The following is a 10,145-nucleotide window of genomic DNA, read 5'->3' on the forward strand; positions in this document are numbered from 1 at the left end:
CTCTTCTTTGAATGCGTTAATGGCCAACTGGAACTTGACTTCGATAAAATTGTGCACTGAGAAAACGTAATTTCATTCGAGTTGTAAAAATTCTTAAAAATAAATTCTCAATTAGTAGGAAACATAAAAATGGAGAGTGGAAAGCTGTAAGATTTTAATTGAATCAATCATTATGAATTACGATTACATATTTATTTGTTGAAAAACCCTAATGTCAGTGTTCAGTTTTTAAAAAAGGATATCAATAAGAATTTTGGGGTATAAATCACCTCTGAAATGGTATTTGCTGGCATACTGCATGTAGAATATTTTCACAGGTCATAAAGCGTTATAGGAATGCACTTTTACCCCTTATATCCCCGGCTTCAAAATGTTAATAATTTGATCATAATGGGATTAATAAACAATAATGAAACATAGAAGAACTAATACCATCCTGAAAGAATATAATAACTCTCGAGCACAGCTGTGAGGGGGCCGGGAAGGAAATAAAAACGAAATACGAACTTTCTGTGTTTTTTTTATTCAACTTTATTTTCGAAACATTAAAAAAGGAAGATGTTCCTCTGGGGTTCACCCTTTTCCTTCAAACAGGATTTAAAGCTCGTTTTATCAGAGCATGGAATCAGCTTTACCAAAAGATTTTAAGCCCTCTGATTTTTGAGAGCCGGCCCACGGTCATTCGTCACAGCGTGTGAAGCGCAGACGATACTTCCCAATGCCGGAGAAAAGGCGGGAAACGTTCGCTCGCAATGCCATGCGAGAGCGTGAGAACAGAACTATTAGACAGATGCATGTTTTTGAGATACATATCTTTAGATGAATGCATGGACCTCTTAATTCAAATGTGAAACAGAAACTGTGATAAAATCGGCTACATAGAGTCTTTTTTTTTTTAGACCAGGTGGACAAATGATATCACGAGTTTAAGTTAAATCACATTGGATTTACATGAATTACAGTTTTATTTGAAAAACCTCATGTGAATTAGTTTTAAAAGCCCTCGATAAAACTCGAATTTATCATTTGCATGACCTTGTACCATCTCATTTTCGTAAAGGTTTATACAAGCATTTAAAAGTGAATTCATTCACAATGTCTTTTAAGTGCCTTTCATACTAATAAATGTTGGACGTGTCCTAAAAAAAACAAGCTCCGCATTACTTAATTCCACAGACATAATCATGTTTCATTTAAGCGTTGTGTTGTTTTTAATATTGTTGTTTATGTGCAAAAACTGCACCTGATGCATGGTAAAAAAAGGGTTAACTTATTTTGGTGAAATTCACAAGAGACGACTTCGAAAACATTGTAATAGCGCATAGACGTGGAGGGGTAAAGGTTTTGAACCCCTAAAAGATTTCATGTCCACAAATTAATCAAGATTAAAAAAGGGAAATGAGAAGTTTGCAATACTATACAGACCTTATTATTTTCTTATAACTATGTCAAAATCTATCACAAAATTAGAATTAATGAAAAAAAATTTGCTCACAATAAATTATTATCATATTTGTTAAGGGGGAATGGGAGTTAAGACCATACTCAATGCATTGATCCCTTCACTCTTGGGCTCGCTACGCCTTTATTATAAAAAAGAAGCATATACTCCCTCCCAGTTCTTCTTCGCTGTTCCTGGTCTATTATTTATTTCCCTCTTTGGGGAAATCTTCATAACATGACCACACCACATATCTATTTAAAAAAATACTTTTCTCTTTTTTATTTTCTATTCTCAGACCCGGGTCTCACTCGTCTGCCTGCCCCACTACCTCTCTCCTATAACGAACGAACAAACAAACACAAATGTTTAATGATAAGTATTCATAATCCCCGAATGTCTGTGTGTAATTTATCCCAAGGGGCCTCACAGCGTCCTTCGGTGGACAAAACATGAATGATTGAATGTGTGCAGCCAATGTTACAAAGCCTGAACATACCCGGACACGTGCGCTCGAGCGGGATGAGGGCGTGTTTGGCGGGGTGTAGCCCGCCAATGGGCGTACCCTATAGCCGCAGGAAGATGAGGGATAAAGGGGGCCCCTGCAAGCGTAGATATGAACCCTATCGTCATGATTATTGCTGCATTTACCATATGCCTATCATATCCTGGCGAAAGTCATTTGAATACATTAAAATAAAATGATTTCAGAAAGTAGCGTATACGTTTACATAACTAAATATTAAGGTGTCAAAAATGACACCATACAGTTGGTGTTCCAATTAGAGATTATTATCATACAGTTTAATAAGAATAGCAATGGTAGGTGTTGTGATAAACACCATCAACTTAAAACCGGTGTGAAATAACTGATGTAATCCTTCATACGTAAACCGGTTAATATCAGTTTTCAATGGCGTGACAGAAATACAATCAAAACGAAAGGTTAACACTTTTTTTTTTTAATTCTCATCCACCTTATAATATCCATCAGCTTATTTGCTTATTCATCAGTGCTCTTTACATTCAAATTGGCCATTTGAAAAAATATTTTTTTTACATAAAACCTAATATCCATTGAAGTTTGCATTAAAAAGTAAAAATTTCTGAGGCGGCTAGATTAAGGGCTTTCTAATGTTGAATGCCAAGCGCCATGTCGAAAAAAAATGTAAGCGAGCGAAACGAGGGGGCGACATATCACCTTGTTAAAGCTATACTTAATTTTCATGACTGCACAAAGGTTACATCAACCATGGATCCGTAATAGGTCCATGCATCAACCATAGAATGCAATACATATAGCATACAGTTGGAATACCTGAACTGCAAACTAGCTTTATGTCATTATGAAGTTCTATTACGTGAAATGTATAGAAATTTTCTTATTCTCTGCAACACCCGTACTTAATTAATTAATTAATTTTCTTGTAAATTAAGATTATGTTGTATGTACTTATACAATGTTCTTTTTTTATTGAAGTGCAACGATATGTTTTGTATATTTTGATTATTTTTTATGACGAATAAAAACTGCAAAGATAAAAAAAACACTCGTACTTAATGAAAATGAAATACATGTAAACAATTGAAAGTTTGTGAATTGATGATCATTATTAGAGGAATATACAAAGATTATATTTTGAGAGGGGGATAATTGTTCTCAATTAAAATGATAGGGGTACTACCGCCCAGATATTTCTTGTTGGACTCTTCTTTTTTGTTTTCTTTCTTTTTCCACTTGTTAAAAATGGTGGAGGAGAGGGTGATCACCCCCCCCCCCATGATCAGTGGTCTGTGCTCGGATTGTTTTTTTTTTTTTAAGTTTCAGAAGTTAAACATTTTTAAGGTCTTCAGGAATTCAGTCTCTTCCATTACATAGAGAACTGTAAGGGTGGTTTTGAAAAACAATTAAAACAAAAATGTTGTTCAGCCCAAGACCAGCGCCTTTGATTCGTTCACAAGCGAATGCACATAGATTTCGGCATACCGAAATTTCAAAAGTAATATCTTACATTGTATTGAATAGCCAGGGCAATGCATGGATTCTACATGCACAATAATTGCACAACGAATCATCGGTTAAACAAACAAAAATTGACCCGACAAAAAGCAAATCAACATCCGAACGAATTCCAATCTGTTATATTTTGTACGTGTACGTTATATTTATATAATATTGTTAAGTTACTGAACTGTGACATGAGTAATAAATAAGAAACACAACCGTTAACGTGTATAAAAATACAGCTTTACGACAACATTGCTTGAAATTATCAACCATATCAACGGTTTTTAATTGACATGATACATCTTTATTTTTTCAAATAATTTCCTTCAGTCTACAATTATTTTGTATATAGAAGCGACAAAAAAAAATCGCTTAGTTCGCGATGGAACCGCAAACTTTTGGTTTTCCAACTACTACTGCTGCTGATGCTGCTACATTGTACTTCAGGGTATATTACCTAAGTTTCCAATGCCATTGGCTCCGAAACAAGATAATGATAATCCGACAGATAAATTTACCAATTTTCCTTGATTGGCTTTTCTCGCAGTAGGGCGAGTCAGCGTTTCATCTTAAAATGACATGAACAAGCAACTCTTTTAATCTTTCGTTGATGGTATAATCCTCCGCTAACAAGGGTGGATTAATAACCCGTCAGTCACCGAACAATTAGCAAACACAGTCGTCTGTTACCAAATATAATTTTGATTACAGGTTTTCACAGGCCATTCTGCAGCGTGGGGAATACCCCGTATATATTCTGTTGCGTAAATTTCGAGATAGTAAAACTCCGCTAAAATCACCCCTAAGGATCGATTTTGTTTAAGATTGAAGATCTAAACAATAAAGCCCACGTAAATCATGTTACAATAACTATACCATGGAGCTACTACTATACTAACTCGCTTTGCTCACTCGTTTCTGTGTATTCTTCTACATTTTACCATTTTTGCCCCCGCGGCCCCCTTGGAAACCCTGTGTCGGGCTACACCCGGTTCACAGAAAGTAGGCCTATATCTTGAACCCTGGATGTTAATCTTGTAATCAGTCATAACTAAAATATTGGTTAAATGATTGATTGATTGATTGATTGGGTTACACTTCGTAATTCCGAAGCTTCGTAATTCCGAAGGTTCTTTATTCCGAAGGTTCGTAATTCCGAAACACGTAAATTGCCTATACCTCGATGTTCGTTAATCCGAAAACGAAAAAGGGTTCGTTAATCCGAACATTTGTGGCGTAATTCCGACGATTCGTTATTCCGAAGGTTCGATAATCCGAAAACGAAATAAGGTTCGTTGTTCCGAAGGTTCGTTAATCCGAAAACGAAATAAGGTTCGTTGTTCCGAAGGTTCGTTAATCCGAAAACGAAAAAAGGTTCGTTATTCCGAAGGTTCGTTGATCCGAAAACGAAATAAGGTTCGTTTTTCCGAAGGTTCGTTGATCCGAAAACGAAATAAGGTTCGTTTTTCCGAAGGTTCGTTAATCCGAAAACGAAATAAGGTTCGTTAATCCGAAAACAAAATAAGGTTCGTTTTTCCGAAGGTTCGTTAATCCGAAAACGAAATAAGGTTCGTTAATCCGAAAACAAAATAAGGTTCGTTAATCCGAAAACAAAATAAGGTTCGTTAATCCGAAAAATCAAAACCGGGAAAGCAGAGGCAGAGGCAAGGGGAGGGGGGCGGGGGACACTGTTGCCGTTCAATTATCATATGAAGATGGGAAGGCAAGGGCGGCCGAACGAATTTTCGTTGGGGGTAAAGCCAAAAAATGAAACTCATACGTCAAAATTGGGACTGTGGTGATATTTTCACCTTAAGATTATCATCTGCTTGAAGTCATTGTCTGTTTGATAGTGATTAAGTAGATGATAACTTTTTTGAAGTGACTTCTTATTATGGCAAAATGTATATTTAGGCTTTATTTTTTGGGAGAGAGTATAATGAGCGAGCGGCTTGGTAAAACAAATTCAAAGGTGAAGTTGTTTAACGTTTTTTGTGGTCAGTTATTCTTAAAATAGCATTATTGCGAGGTGTTGCGAGGGTGAATCACAAGCTAAACTTTAGGTTATTTCAATAAAAAATGAAAATTAGTTTTTAAAAATCCGAGCAGATTTCTGCTGTCATTAAAAAGATGTGCATCTAACTAAAGAATTAACACGAGCGCAAAACGCGAGCTTAAACATACTGACCAGAAAAGGAACCTGTTAAAGAAAGCATTTAGTGACCTCTTTAGGATGCATATTTCTCCAATCGAATGAGAGTGCGAAGCGCAAGCTGAAATTTTTCAATATTCCAGCCTGAAAACTTAACTTAACTTGTATACTTTAAAAAGAGTATTTTATTTCGAAAAAAACATGAAAAACGGCATATTTATTTTTGAAAAAGGAACTTTCCCATTTTGGAAAATATTAATTCCCCTGTTTTTTATTCCATTTTTGATGCCCCCTGCCTCCCTCCCGGCGGATCCAACTTTCGTCAAATAGAGGGGGGGGGGGGATTTTTTTTTGCCATGTTTTCCTTGATCGGCAGTTTAAAGTTGATTTTTGTTTGTTTCTTTGAAAGGGTAGTCCTAACAGTCAATAATTAGCTTTATCCTTATAAAATAAAGTAAATATGTGATAACATGATAAACCCTTTTTAAATAATGCGAGCGCGAGCTATATTTTTGTTAATATGATGGGCAATATGTTTGTGATCTTCAAAGCGAGATGCCTATGTAACTAAATTTAGATAATGACTGCTAGCAAGAAGCGCGAACAGAATTTTTAAATATATAAGCTCTGACCTGAACAAAGGGGACATTTTAAGAACTTTTTGCAGTTAGCCATGAAGACGATGCGTGTTTTAGCCAATGGCGGCGGAACGTTTTTTTTTTTTTTGGGGGGGGGGCAAAGTAAAAAAAAGGGGGCCAATAGGGGCAATTTGGTGCAAACGGATATTTTCACCATTAGATTATCATCTGTGTAAAGAGGTTGTGTGTTTTTGTAGTAACTAAATTGAGCACAATTTTTTAAGTGATCACTAAACATGCTAAAGTTATATATTTACGTTTCATTTCTGCGAGCGTAGAGAGCAAGCGGTTTGGGGGAAAAAGTCAAATCTGAAGAAGTAAAATTCACCTTTTTGGTCAATACTGTTAAAAGGGCATCCTTGTGAGATGTTGCGAGCGAATCACGTGCTCAAACTTTTGGAAATTTCATGTTGGCCTAGAATGATGATATTGATATAGATATCATTTACCCAGGGAAGCCACTTCAGTTCTGAAAACTATTCTCCCAGCTATTATTATTTTTTTTACAAGAATGCTATAGAATGTCCAGTTTTCAGGTTGGAAAATCGGAAAAATTTGGCTCACGTTTCTCGCTCGCATCAAGTATTGTTTACTGAGGAACTCATTCTATTCCTGGTTACAAAAAAGAAGTATGAAATGTCCAGTTTTCAGGTTGGAATATCACAAATTTTAAGCTTGCGGTTCGCGCTCTCATTATTTAGTTCGTGAGATATATATTCTATTCATGAGTCACTAAATGCAGTCCTTAAAAGATTACTTTCTGAAGCCTGTTGCATAAAACTTTTTACCTGAGAAAACTCTGGTAAAAACTGAAAACTAAGGTTAGTCTGATTTCCGCCAATTACTTTAGCACAGGGCAAAAACTCCTGTAAAAACAACCTGAGTTTTCTCAGGTAAAAAGTTTCATGCAACGGGCCCCAGGTCAGTATTTAAACAAATTACAACTCGCCCTCGCATTAATTCTTTAGAAAGATACACATCTTTCTCACGATTACAAAAAATGCTCCGAATGCTCACTTCACGTCTTGTTACATGAAATGTCTACTAGTTTCAACTTGCGATTCGCGCTTTCAACATCTCACAAGGATCATTATTAGTATTATTTTTATTTTTATTACCAGCAGAAGCTGTTATTAAAAATGACATCCCCTCCAATACAAATCCTATTATCTAGAGGTTGCTCGCACGCTTCCAACACACTTGATCCCCTGCATCTTTAATTAAACCATTTGCTTATAGGCAGCAATTGCTCAGATAAAATCGAAATTAGCCTATGCTTGATTAGGGCGCCATTCTTAATGAAATACATGCTTTAACCCCATGCAACACACATCATCGATCGTTATTACTATCATTGCATAATATCGTGTAATCTTGTAATGACAGCATCGTTTTTTTTTCCAAAATGAATTATTTTCATTTTCGGAAATACGAACCTTATTTAATTTTCGGATTAACGAACCTTATTTCGTTTTCGGATTAACGAACCTTATTTAATTTTCGGATTAACGAACCTTATTTCGTTTTCGGATTAACGAACCTTATTTCGTTTTCGGATTAACGAACCTTCGGAATTACGAACCTTATTTCGTTTTCGGATTAACGAACCTTCGGAATTACGAACCTTATTTCGTTTTCGGATTAACGAACCTTCGGAATTACGAACCTTATTTCGTTTTCGGATTGACGAACCTTCGGAATTACGAACCTTATTTCGTTTTCGGATGAACGAACCTTCGGAATTACGAACCTTATTTCGTTTTCGGATTGACGAACCTTCGGAATTACGAACCTTCGGAATTACGAACCTTCGGAAATACGAACCTTCGGAATAACCGAACCTTCGGAATTACGAAGCTTCGGAATTACGAATGTATGCGGATTGATTGATCTTTACTATAACCGTGTACGGGGTATTATGTTGACTACTTATTATACCGCATCAGTAGACATCAAAACAATATATTCATAAATACAAGCTGACAACGCCTGGTTAATAACAAAAAAAAAGAAGATACAAATCAGAATGAGCAGACCCATGACATAAACAACGCCAAAATATGATAAAAAACGACACATCACAAGAGATGGAAAAAAATCTAGAAATATTCTTATCAATACACAAATATCTTCAAAATTAAAAATATAAGAGGAAAGAAAAAAGCTTAATGGGTTAACATTGACCATGATTCCGTGTGGATGAGTATTTTCATAAAGGGTAATAACTAGCATTTGAAGGGATTGTTGCTGGCAATGCTGTAATCATGATTTCAAACCCTTAGGTCGGACAGGAGTCCCCTGATATTATTGAAGCAGCTCAATCGAATACAACAATGAACTGTATAGAGGGAAAATAATCACGTTTTATAACTTATTGTGAAGCATGTAATATTGCTTATGAAATAAAGTATCCAGGGTTTCCTCTTAAAACATCATTTCATGCACTGACAACATGCATGCACAAACAGTTCAATGTTTGCAAACAGTCACTTAATCCATTTAAAGGTCAAGTCCACCTCAGAAAAATGTTGATTTGAATCAATAGAGAAAAATCAGACAAGTACAATGCTGAAATTTTTTATCAAAATCGGATGTAAAATAAGAAAGTTATGACATTTCAAAATTTCTCTTATTTTTAACAAAATAGTTATACGAACGAGCCAGTTACATCCAAATGAGAGAGGCGATGATGTCACTCACTCACTATTTCTTTTGTTTTTTATTGTTTGAATTATACAATATTTCAATTTTTACGAATTTGACGATTAGGACCTCCTTACCTGAAGCACAAAATGTTAAAATAATGGAATTCCACGTGTTCAAGGAGGAATTAAACTTCATTTCGCATGACAATTAAAAGAAAAAAAATATTCATATAAAGAAATACAAAAGAAATAGTGAGTGAGTGATGTCATCAGTTCCACGTTTGCATACCTACCGAGATGTGCATATAACTGTTTTGTGAAATGAAGCGAAACTTTAAATTGCCATAACTTTCTTATTTAACATCCGATTTTGATGAAATTTTCAGTGTTATGCTTGTTGAATTTTTCTCTTTTTATTCAAATCAAGTTTTTGTTGGGGTGGACTTGTCCTTTAAATTTAGGGCCTATGGAATATGGTCTATAAATAATGTAAATGTTCATGACTCTCATTCTCCCGATTAGGGGTCAATAGTTAATAAAATATTATCATATCTTATCTTATCTTTCAAGGGGCCGTTTCATAAAGCTAGTCGTATTTAAGACGACTGGTGATCCTTTCTTGTTATAAAGATTATTCACCATTAAATGTTCATTAGGGATTATTTGGCGCGTAAGAAAGGATCACCAGCACTCTGAACAGCTTTATGAAACACTACCTGGTGTCATAAAAATGAGGATTATCATGATAATGGTAATGATATTTAACGTGATGTTTCATGTGTTAAGCGGAGAAAACTATCTACTGCTCTAATGTTTGTTTCATTTAATAAATTGGAATGTCGAAAGAAATTGCATCAACATGAATATATATATTTCACTCGGGGGGGGGGTAAATAATTCAGCTGTCATAAATTCTTCGCTGTTGCATATCATGTTTCATATTGAGACGACACGTCTAAATTATGACACATGATGGATCATGTATTATTAGCAGACGATACGAACTCGGGTAATGCAACGCTGACGCACCATCTCGTGAAAACGACATCAATTTGAGCGGGAAATCTCGGGCAGATTTACAGGGCGCGTTACCACTTCCCAATCCATGAAATCAGTTTTTTTTAACAAAAAAAAAAAAAAATGAATGAATAAAGAACTAAATAAATAAACATAATAGATGAATGAATAAACAATCAAACAAACAAACAAACAAACAAACAAACGAACGAACGAACGAACGAATGAATAAATAACTAAATAA

The sequence above is a fragment of the Lytechinus variegatus genome, chromosome 15 (genome assembly GCF_018143015.1).
Source record: "Lytechinus variegatus isolate NC3 chromosome 15, Lvar_3.0, whole genome shotgun sequence".
Classification (NCBI taxonomy): domain Eukaryota; kingdom Metazoa; phylum Echinodermata; class Echinoidea; order Temnopleuroida; family Toxopneustidae; genus Lytechinus; species Lytechinus variegatus.